The 12,679-nt window shown below is 35.6% G+C and overlaps 1 non-coding gene across 1 annotated transcript; it reads left to right on the top strand.

The window, feature by feature from the left end:
* The first annotated feature begins 5,887 nt into the window (after positions 1-5,887).
* On the top strand, positions 5,888-5,994 carry LOC128285001 (small nucleolar RNA R71). The gene has a single exon (XR_008275417.1). It is a non-coding gene; the product is annotated as a small nucleolar RNA R71 (small nucleolar RNA).
* The last annotated feature ends 6,685 nt before the right edge of the window (positions 5,995-12,679 follow it).

Here is a 12,679-nt window from a genome sequence, read left to right as displayed (position 1 = left end):
GTAGGGTAGAATTATTGAAATACCCACAGTAGGTAAAATTACCAAATACCTCGTAGGGTAGAATTCTTGAAATACCCCAGTAGGGTAGAATTCTTGAAATACCCACAGTAGTGTAGAATTATCGCAATACCCCGTAGGGTAGAATTACCAAATACCCTCGTAGGGTAGAATTACTAAAATACCCCAGTAGGGTGGAATTACCGAGATACCTTGTGGGGTAAAATTACCATTTTACCCCTAAAGTGTTAAATGACCTGTTTTGCCCTTGTGGCCAAGTGACTAACTTGGACCGTGTGGTTGATTTAATTTGATTGTGAATATATGTTGGTATATGAATGACTTGACTGTGATTGTTTGATTCAAATATGGGCATGACATTCTGCATACATGACATGTTGCATGGGTTGGGATTTTGTACGGAGGAAAATCTGATCTGTTAGGATCGCATGGTTGCTTGACGACTGTGGATCCACCGAAGGCTTAAGAGCCGTATATTCGTACTGATTTGATAAGGTTATACGGGTTGGCCAAGACGACTGTGGACCGATCAATGGCTGAGTGCTGATCGTATTTACCCGAGGCTATGTGCCGACTATATTACCGTCGCTGATGGCTATGTGCCTAACATGATACAACTACCAATGGCTTAAAGCCCTCTGATTATGGCTTTGTGTCAACCTACATATAGCTCTGTGCCAACCTGATTATGGCAGTGTGCCAAACGTATTTGCCTAAGGCTATGTGCCAATATATGGTTATTGACGACTCTGTGTTGATCACATTTACCTAGGGCTGTGTGTCGGTTATGCTACTCTAGTTGATGGCTATGTGCCTAACATAATGCAGTTATCGATGGCTTTGTGCCACGTGATTACTATGTGGCTTTGCCACATTATTCGCTTTCGTGGCTATGCCACAAATATCTGATACGGTGGCTCGCCACAATATCTCAGATCTGGTGACTCTATCACAATATCGATAAGCGAGCGTAGAATACTGCAACTATGGAGTGTAGGGCTGGGTGGGTTAAGCTATTCCCCACATGGAGTGTAGGGCTAGTACGGGTGGAGTGTAGGGGTTGGTTATAGGCTGGATTGGGTTGGGTTTGCATTCACATTCTGATTTTTGATTCTGTTACCTCATCTTGATTACGGTTTTGATTACATTACGACATCGATTTTGATTACGATTACGTCACCTAATTTTGATTCTGATTCTTATTCTAGTTCTGATAGTGTTTCTTATTCTGTAATGGGTTAAAGCCCATCTGGTACTGTCTGTTATAATGGGTTAAGGCCCAATTGGTATTGAAACTGTAAGTAAGGCTGGGGCCAGACTTTTAATTCTTTTATATGACTGACTGTTCCTTTTATAGTAAGGGATTTCACACTGAGTTTTCATAAACTCACCCCGTTTATTAACCTTTCGGGTAATTTCCAGCCTTAGACGGATCGGGGCTGCGAGGGGCTCGAAGGAAGCCACACACACTGTTTATTTTATAGTTTTGATTATTACTTTTAAATGTTTTATGTGGGTTGTAGTAAAGCCGTTGCAATTTTCTGGATTTCAATTTTGGAATTTTATTTATTGTTCTTATAATTGCTAGTATTAGAACACGATTTTCCAAAGCAACTACTATTGTTCAAAACATCACGTAACCGTAATTGTTTTTAAATCAAGCTTCCGCAACTGCCAAGATTTTTACAAAGTTGTTAAGAATGTTATTCAGCTGAGGTTTCTAACAAGGTTTAAAAAGGGTATAAGTTTTTAATTATTAAGAAAGGTTTTTAATGGAAACATGGTTTTCGAAAAACACTTCAATGTGACACGCTAGATTCGAGCCAAACTTTTAGCCCGAGTTTGGGGTGTTACATTTAGTGGTATCCCATTCATCTTCAGATGGTAAGTTGTGGCAACCTTATGCTTCACTCCGTGTTTGTCGAGTAACCATTTCAACCCTCTATTCACAGAATGGGGCCCTTCATTACTGATGATAGCTTTTGAGGTTCTAAACCTTGTGAACACATGCTTCTCAATAATGTTTGTTCGGGGCATCTGTTCACAAAATGGGACCCTTCATTTCTGTTGGTAACGTTTCCAACCCTTTGACATCGATCAAAACTCTTTACGTAAGCATGCACGTCTTTGAATAGTGTTGGAAAAAAGAATCCAGCTTGCAAGACCTTGGCCGCAGTACGTGTACCTTCAAAGTGCCCTCCACTCGAAGCTGAGTGGCAATGATATAGAATCTTATGTACTTCATTTTCTAACATGTATCTCCTGATCATTTGATCTGCACACTTTTTAAACAAGTATAGTGTTTCTCCAAAATAGTACTTCACATTGTGAAGGAACTTTTTCTTTTGATGATACGTCTTATTAATTGGCATCAAACAATAAGCTAAATAGTTATCAATATCAGCAAACCAATGGGTATTAAGGACATGATTTACCTTCAGTATGTGTTCATCGGGAAATGTCTCCTGAATGGGTATAAGTAGAGAGTTCCCTTCTTGCGTCTCCAATCTAGACAAGTGGCCTACTACTTGGTCTTCTACTCCCTCTCTATCTTGAAGTTCTAGATAGAAGTCTTAAAGTAGAAGTACTTATCAGATCAGTCTCTGCTTAGCGTCTTTCTTGGTAAGTAAATACTTAATTGTCGAATGGTCCATATAGACAATCACTTGGTACCTACAAGATAAGATTGAAACTTGTCAAAAGCAAACAAAATAGCAAGTAACTCTTTCTCTTTTACCATATAATTCAGTTGAGCTCCTGTCAAGTCCAACTTGCGTAGTAGATGGGATGAAAAACTTTGCTCTTTTCCTGGCCCATGATAGCTCCTATCGTGAAGTCACTTGCGTCACACATTAATTCAAATGGAAAATCCCATTCAGTGTGACGATTATAGGTGCCGAGACCAACTGACTCTTCAAATCTTTAAAACTCCTGGTCAAATTTGAACGTCGTGTCCTTCTCCAATAATTTGCATAAGGGTTTAACAGCTTTGGAGAAGACTTTGATAAATCTTTGATAGAAACCAGTATGGCCTAAAAAGCTCCTAACACTCTTTACAGATGTTGGAGGTGGGAGTTTCTCAATAACGTCTACCTTTGCTTTATCTACCTTAATTCCATGTCTCATTATCCAATGCCCTAGAACAATACCTTATTGTACCATAAAATGACATTTTTCCCAGTTGAGTACGAGGTTTGTCTCTTCGCTTTGCCTTAGTTCCTGGGCTAGATTGGCTAGGCAATCATTATATGTATCTCTAAATACTGAAAAATCATCCATAAATACTTCCAAGTATTTTTCAATCATATCAGTAAAAATAGACATCATACATCTTTGAAATGTAGCAAGTGCATTACATAAACCAAATGGAATGCGTCTACATGCAAATGTACTGTACGGGCAGGTGAATGTTGTCTTGTGTTCATCTTCTGATGCTACTATAATCTAATTATACCCCAATATCTATCGAGAAAATAGTAATAGCCACACCCTGCGAGTCTATCTAGCATCTGGTCCAAAAATGGTAAAGGAAAGTGATCTTTCCTAGTCGCCTTGTTTAGTTTCCGATAATCAATACAAATTTTCATCTCCTAACCGTTCTAGTCATTATCAACTCGTTATTTTAATTTTTAATGACCGTAATACCTCCTTTATTTGGCACACATTGGACCGACTTACTCACAAACTGTCTAAGATTGGGTAAATTATACTCGCATCTAACCACTTGATGATTTCTTTCTTTACCACGTCCTTCATGATGGGGTTCAGTCTTCGTTGTCCATCAATTGCCCCTTTTTTCCCATCTTCTAGGATGATCTTGTGCATGCATACAAACAGACTAATGTCGCGAATATTGGCTATGGTCCATTCAATAGCCTTCTTGGATTGTTTCAATACTATGATGACTTTCTCTTCTTGCTCAACGGTTAATTCCACTAAAACAACCACAGACAAAGTAGAAGTATTACCTAAATAAACATATTTTAAATGTGAGGGAAGTACCTTTATTTCTAAATTAGGTGGCTTCTCGATTGACGCTTTTGGTTGGGCATAATCCTTATTTTCTAACTTCGAAGATTCAAAGTGGGATTGTAGATTAAATCTCCTTTGGTTAGCTTCTAGCAAAGCTAAATATTTATCCTCCTCTTCATCATTTGGAGGGTCTGATGTCAATTTTTTTTTCAACGGGTCCTCAACATAGTTGAGTTCCTTTTCCATGATTAATTCCTCTAAATCAGACTCTGCAGAACAATCATAAATTGTGTTAGGAAATCACATAGACTTAAAAACATTAAATGTTACCTAATTGTCCTAAACATGCATAATAAGCTTGCCCTTCTGCACATCAATAAGGGTCCCTCCAGTTGCTAGAAAAGGCCTTCCCAGGATGATTAACACTTCTTTGTCTACTTCAAAGTCTAAAATAACAAAGTTAATAGGAAAAATAAATTGGTCTACACGTACCAATACGTCCTTGATTTTCCCTTTTGGATATGTTGAGAATCGGTCTGCTAATTGAAGTGTAACCATAGTAGGTCTAACTTCACCTATCCCCAACTTCCTAAATATTTACATGGACATCAAGTTGATACTCGCACCCAAATCACATAGTGCCTTACCACAATATATTGCTCCAATGTTGGAAGGTATGGTAAAACATCTAGGATCCTTCAACTTTGGGGGTAGTTTGTCTTGAAAATATGCACCGCATTCCTTTGTCAGGGCTACTATCTCAAGTTCTCTAAGTCTTCATTTTTTTGACAAGATATCCTTCATGAATTTGGCTTAGTTTGGCATTTGTTCAAGTGCTTCAACCAATGAAATGTTGATATGAAGTTGCTTGAGTACATTTAGGAACTTCTTGAATTGAACTTCTTGCTTTTGCTTTGAAGTCTTTAAGGGTAGGGTGGTAGAGGTTCTTTAATAGAACTGGTTGATTCGTCTTCTGTGGAAATTCTGCATCTAACAAAATTTTTTGTTTATAAGAATTGATTGGTTCAGAAATTACCTTATAGGTTTTGTAGACTCTAGTTTTGGTGAAACTGAAATTTCAATACTCAGTTGAACTTTCTCTGAGTTTTAAGCATCAGCTGACTCCTCTTCAACTTCAATGGTGTTGGGCTCTAATGTCTTTCTGCTCCTTAATGTCAACGCTTTACAATACTCCTTCCCTAGATTCCTCAAATTCTCTATATCACTAGGTAAAAACACCTTGTGGTTGGTTTTTGAGTTCAATTGCAAGCTGGCCCATTTGGTTTTCCAGGTTTTTCAATGTAGCTACTTGGCTTTGGATTAAGGCATCATTCCTGGCTATGTATACCTTCAACAAGTTTTCTATGCCATGGGATGGCTCAACTTGAGGTTGTTTCTAAACTTGTTGGGTAAAAATAGGTAGTTGGGTCCAACCCCTTGGATACTCCAAGAGAAATTAGGGTGGTTTTACCACGATGGGTTATAGGAATTGGATTGTAGTCCTTTCCTTCCTCGGTTTTGGTTCTAGTTACCCATGTAATACAAGGATTCTGGGTTCGATGGACATTCTTCGAACACTTGTCCTTTCCAACAATAGCCACAGGCTACATTTTCAAATTGATTCGGTGGCTGTGCAGCAAATCTATTAAACCCATTAGTGGTAAAATTTTTAAGCATTGAGGAAATCAAGGATACTTGAGATGCGATGAAGTGAGAGTGTCTACATCATGTATTCTAGCTACTCGTGACGTTGCTTGATTGGTTGGCCATTGATAATTGTTGCTGGAAATCCTTTCAATGATTTCATAAGCCTCCACCATTAATAGAAGCGTCCACTACCATCCTCGTATTAGCATTGAGACCATTATAAAATGTCTTAAATTGGATGCAATATGGGATTCCGTGATGAAGGAACTTCTGTAATAATTCTTTATACCTTTCCCATGCCTCATACAAGGACTCATCATCCATTTCTTGGAAAGCAGTGATCTCATTCCTTAACTTAGCATTCTTGCTAGGCAGGAAATACTTCATGAGGAATCTTTCTGCTAACTCTTACCATATGGAAATTGAATTTGGTGGTAATGAGTTCAACCAGGCTCGAGCTCTATCCCTTAGTGAATATGGGAACTGCTCCAATCGTAGTGCATCTTCGGGTCTCCTAATACCTGGATTAAGATCATGAAATACTGGCACCACATATTATCTTAAAGCTCTATCCATATTATCAGCAATAAGGATAGGATTTTGAGCAAGGTTTGCACCATTTCCTTGATTCAGATTTTTAAAGTTCATCTCTTGGTCCTTCAATGACTTGCTTGTCTTCTTCGCTATCAAAAAGTTCTTTCAATCTCAGGGTCTACAGGGAGTAAATTGATGATTTGGTCAATACTAATAAACACCTAAAATAAACACGGAAAAATTAATTAAGTTAAAATTGAACAGAAAAATAAATCAAAATGCAAAATTAACAAATTCACAAATAATGACTACTTACAACAATCCCCGGCAACGGTGCCAAAAACATGGAACGACGAAAATATACAAGTGTACACAATCGCAACAAGTAATAAAGTGACAAGTAAATGTCGAGTTATCATACCCACAGGGACTGTGAAAAGAATCATATATGAATGCAATTTAAAAACACTTTGGTGAAGAAAAATATTTTGTTTTGAGGAGGTGATTAAAAACTAGGATTCTAACTAAGTAAAATAAATAAAAATAAAATAAATGTTCTAATGTATGACTTCAAAAGATGGTTTTAATTACTAAACTCATACATTAGAATTACTAAACTCATGTTTATGTTGTTAAAAATAAATTCACGGCAACTTAGTAATTTGCTAACTTATGAACATACTTACCTACCAAAATCCATTTATCTCTTGAATATATCTCTATGTCAATTCAACTGATTGAAAAAATTTTAATAAGCAAATGTGTTAATGCACTTACATAGCTATGAAATTAAAATAATCTCTTGTACATATCTCTATGCTAATTCAAACAATTAATTCAATCTCATAAGCACATAAAAGATTACGTGAGGTAACAATGTATTTCTACCTTGAAACAGTTTAATCACAATAATCTTACAAGTTATGCAAGACTAATGTTTCGTTAGACACCGTTGCTAATTTAACCCTCAGCTACATTAGATGATTAAACATGCACTGATTAAGTATCGTGTCAATTAATTACAATTTCAATCCATTTAAATAATTAATTCATTAGTTACCTTACAATTGTAATGAAAGAATAACTTAGTCATTGTTTTACTTAACCAAAATCTTATTGAGGCCTATAACAACACAAACAAAATTTTAATAACTCAAGTAGATGAAACACAATCAACCTAACACGAATGAAATTTAAGTCATATTAATTATGTAAAACCTATTACCCATATTCGATACCAGAACAAGGTACAAGCATTACCGGACTCACATCATAAGCAATCATACAATTCTGAACCATAAATTTGCGTCCAAATTAAAACCATTTGTAACCAATCATAAAGTCCCTAACACGAGCCTACGAGGCTCAAATCATGCTTTAGAAGTAGTTCGAGACTAAACCGAGAACTTATAGAATTTTTTACAAAACTTAGAAAATTTTCCATCATACAGGGGTCACACACCCGTGTGAATATGGGACACACCCATGTGGGCAGGCTGTGTGATCACACATGCCCGTGTCGTGACCCCGTGTAACTCTCTGACTTGTAACTCATGAACAAATTGAGATCACATGGACAAGTCACACGCCTGTGTGCTAGGCCGTGTAGTTAATTAATTTAATTCGAATTAGGTACAGGTTTCACACGGCCAAAACACATGCCTGTGTTCTAGGCCGTGTGGCACACATGGCTGAGACACACGCCCGTGTGCCCAATTCTGAGCATTCTGTTTCTCAAAATTAAGGTGCAGAGGACACACAACCTAACTACATGCCCGTGTTACCAGGCCGTGTGTCACACACTAGCGTGTGAAGTGGTCTAGACACACACACGGGTCTGCTTGTGTGGACAAAATAAAGTCATTTCCTAGCTTCATTTCTCACCCAAAATCACCCAAAAACCTGTACATGAAACACTCAATCAATTCCAACCATTTCAAGCATTCAAATTTGGCAATTTCATCATTCATCAAGGCATACTATTTCATGCATACATGGTTACAAACTCACCTTAGCTTAACTTAGGCATTAACAACATTTGATCACATGAACTTAGCATAACACATATGTATATATATATATATATCACAATAGCTTACTAAATCATACCCAAAATGAACCACCACTAGCCATTCTAATGGCTAGGTTACAGAATAACGTTTCAAACCGCCATTGGCCAAGTTGTCCTGTACATGTCATTATACCAAAATGATTCTACTATATATACCCAAGATAGCTAGTTGATAGTGTGACGAAGCTCCAATGATCTCCCAACCCTCACGAGCTTCAGAGCACTATAAGACAAGGGAAAAATAAAAGGAGTAAGCATTATATGCTTAGTAAGTTCATATAATAGAAATTAAACTTACCAATCTTGATGATTAAATCTAAACATATAATATCATTTTCCATCCATTTGGCTAAATTTTCCTAAGCACATATATTCAATCAAACATGTTAGTCACTAAAATTTTCATATAAATTGAGTAACATAGATGAGCTCATCAAGCAATATTCTATCTAGTCATTACTATTTCATCTTAAGGTTTTCATGCCAAGTCAAGAGTTATATGGCCTTTGAATCATTTAATTCCAATGAATGCTCAAGTAGTACACTCGAAGTGTACGATTCAACAATTTGTCAATTTCTTATTCAAGGGCACCTATTAGGGCACTTAACCAAGAAACACTCTCTCAAGCCATATATCGTTTAACAGGATTACCATTCCAGGCTAAATCCTTTATATAACGTATGATCATGAGAGCTTAATTAGGATTACCAGTCCAGGCTAAACCCTAATCATAACGCATGCTCGAGAGGTATTATATCGGTATTACCCGTCTGAGCTAAATCCTTTTTATAACAAGAGTCCAAGCTAAATCCCGTCTGCAAAAAATGTAGGACCTTATCCGTTTTGGAAAAGTGCATATAATCACCGAAATTCAACATTCATTTGGGATTAACCTTTTATCTTCATTTTAAGCACATATAAATTTTCCATCATAACATACATATAAGGCACATTACATAAATTACATTACATACAATGTAACATTCAATTAACATAATTGCATAGCCGATTAAGTTACACGAACTTACCTCGACACTTGTTCGCGTGAACGTCTACTAATCCGAAATTTTTTCTTTTCCTCTATCTAGCCTCGAGTTTATGTTTTTTGGATCTATATAAATGAATTTTATCATCAATTTCATACATTTCATACCTAAACAGACTCAAATTATGTCCTAGGCAAAATTACCATTTTGCCCCTAACTTTTCTAAAAATTCCATTTTCGTCCCTAGGCTCAGAAAAAGAAACTTGTGCAAATTACTCCCTATTCCAAGCCTAACCAAAGCCCCATTACAAATTTTCCAGCACATGTATTCATAAAATTTTAGAATTTTTCATCAATTTTTATAACTTTTCATTTTAGTCCCTAAATCATGTTTTCATCAAAAATCAATTTGTAAAAGTTGTTTATCTATCAATAATATTTTATTTTCTACCATAAATTTCTAATTTCCAGCATAATACATCCATGACCCATTTTCATACCTTCATAAATTTTTAAATTAATCCAACAAATAAAGAGATTAAGTTATCCCGGTTTCAAAAATACCAAAATTACTAAAAATGAGACAAGAGAACTTACCCAATTAGGTCTTGAAAGTTTCTTTTCTCTCTCCTAGGTTTTCCATGTATTTTAGGCTGAAGATGATGAAAATAAGAAGATTTAATTCTTTTCATCTTTTAATTAATTTAGTATTTTGGTATTTCTAATTTAGTCCTTGCCTTTTTTTCCATAATTCCATGGATGAGTCATCAAGAAAAACCTATATACTTTCTTAATGGTCAAATTATCATATAGGGACCTTAAGTTTTGAATTCCATAGCTATTTGATCCTTATAGCTACTAGAATTTAACTTTCACATTTTATGCGATTTAGTCCTTCTCATAATTAAGCACTTAATCGATAAGTTTTTGTATAAAAATTTTCACACGACATATCTACCATATTATGGACCATATAATGAAATAAAAATAAACCTTATTTTTTGCTCGAATTTGTGGTTCCGAAACCACTATTCCAATTTCACTGAAAAATGGCTTGTTACAAATTAAATTAAACATATCAACATCACAAATATTCATAGACATGTTCATAATAGCAACAATAGAATTAAAAGGATAAGGAACAAGAATCAACTCCGGTGTTTCTCCGAGGCTTGACTAATTTGCTCTGCTCCTCCTTCTCCACTTATTATTATTGAACTGAGGCTTTTATGAACACTTGAATGCTGCTCCAGATGGTGGTTGAAGGAATTTTTTTTTAAGAGGTGAAATGGGAAAGGGAATAGGGGAGGAAAATGAAGAACAATGGAAGGATTAAAGAGAGAAAAGTGGGAGAGAAGTGAAGAAATGAATTGGTTTGAGATGTGTTTGAAGTGAGTAGACAAGGGGGCTATTTATATGTTGAGAAGGCTACTAAAAATATCCAAAATTAGCAGCCAAAGAATCCCCCATGGTCAGCCACACATGTGGCATGTTTGAAGATTTCAAACATGTTATTTTTAGGTAAGGGCAAATCTTAAAAGGCATGAATAGTGGATGGGTTTGAATGCAAATTGAAGGAGTCTTCAAGGGCCATTTTGTAAGCCAAATAATCAGCTAAACAAGCTGATTGGGTCAGCATGTGGGATAGTTTTGGGTTGCCCAGTGCTCGGTTGGATCAATTTTCTTGGTTCAATTCAACTGGGCCCCTTTTCATAATTAATTAACAATAATTTATTTAACCCAAATTAAATTTGGATTAAAATTAAAATTAAAATTAATTATATTATGAATTAATACACATAATATGGACCATCTTAGGCTGAAAAATAAATTCACCCTAATGCTTCAAAATTGCTTCTCGGTTTTGTGCTTCTAGTAGTGTCTGCCGAGCCGTTTTTTACCCTTTGTGCCAATCTGTCGAAAATGATCAAAATTAATCAAAATTTATTATAAAATTAAGTAAAATTCAACATGTTAATAATTTAAGTACAATTTAATTATTTTATAATAATTATACAATTTAATTATTTTATAAGAATTATATATTTTTGGACAAGAATTTTACCGAAATTGCATGAATTTAAGTTAAAAAGGGCATGAAAAAGTGTGTATATTTTCATGTTTCCAGTTATCACCTATGAAAAGCTAATGTGGTTACAGACGCACTTATCCGGAAATCACTATTTTCCTTTAGAGCGTTAAATCCTCAGTTGACTTGGAATCGTGATGGTTCATTTTTAGTTGAACTGAAAATTAAATCGATGTTTCTTCAGCGAATTCGAGAATTGCGAAATGGTGACTTGAAATTAGTAGCTAAACGAGAATAGATTCAGTGTGATCAATCTACAGGATTTAGAGTGAATGTTGATGATTTAATATACTTTCGCAATAGATTATGTGCTCCAAACAACCTGGAGTTGAAGCGAGACATTTTTTCTGAAGCTCACAGTAGTACATACTCTATTCATCGAGGTAGTAAAAAGATTTTTTGTGATCTGGAAAAGATGTATTGGTGGTTGGGTGTGAAACACAAAATTTCTAAGGTCGTAGCTAAATGTTTGATTTGTTAACAGGTGAAAGCTGAGCATCAGGTACCGTTAAGATTATTACAGACTCTCATGATTCTTTAAATGAAATAGGAATGAGTCACGATGGATTTTGTATCTGGATTGCAAGTATCACCAAGAAAGAAAGATTCGGACTGGGTTATCGTTGACAGCTTGACGAAATCGGGTCATTTCATCCTAGTCAGATCGAATTATTCGCTTGAAAAATTAGCTGAGTTGTATGTGTCTGAGACCGTCAGATTCCACGGAGTGCCTGTATCAATTATTTCAGATAAGAATTTGATATTGATTTAACTAAATTTGATGTTCAAGTTACTAATCCACTGAGTCAAAGTGTGATAGTTAACTTAATATTTCATAAGTGTCCACTGAGAATTTAGGGTTGTGACTTTCCTGTCGATTTAATGTTGTTACCCTTTCACGAATTTGACATCATTCTGAGAATGGATTGGTTGACACTTCATGACGTTGTGGTAAACTGTAGACTGAAATGCATTGCTATAAGATGTCAAAGGGAAAAATGATTACAGTTAATCAGACAAATCAAACAGTGCTACCAAAGTTATTTCAGCTATTTCGGTATAGAATTTGATTCGTAATGGTTCTGAGGCATTTTTCACATATACTTGATACTTGAGATCCAGAATTAAAACTTGATCAAGTATTGATTGTGTATGAGTTTACAAAAGTGTTTCTTGAAGAGTTACCAAGATTGTCGGTGGACCGTGAAGTTGAATTTCTAATTGATCTTATGCTTGGGACTGCTTCGATATTGATCGCATTGTATCGAATGGCACCAACTAAGTTGAAAGAACTTAAAACACAATTGCAAGAATTTTTAGACAAATGTTTTATTAAGCCGAGTGTATCTCATTTGGGTGCA

The sequence above is a fragment of the Gossypium arboreum genome, chromosome 11 (assembly GCF_025698485.1).
Source record: "Gossypium arboreum isolate Shixiya-1 chromosome 11, ASM2569848v2, whole genome shotgun sequence".
NCBI lineage: Eukaryota > Viridiplantae > Streptophyta > Magnoliopsida > Malvales > Malvaceae > Gossypium > Gossypium arboreum.
This window is presented reverse-complemented; position numbering and strand designations above follow the sequence as displayed.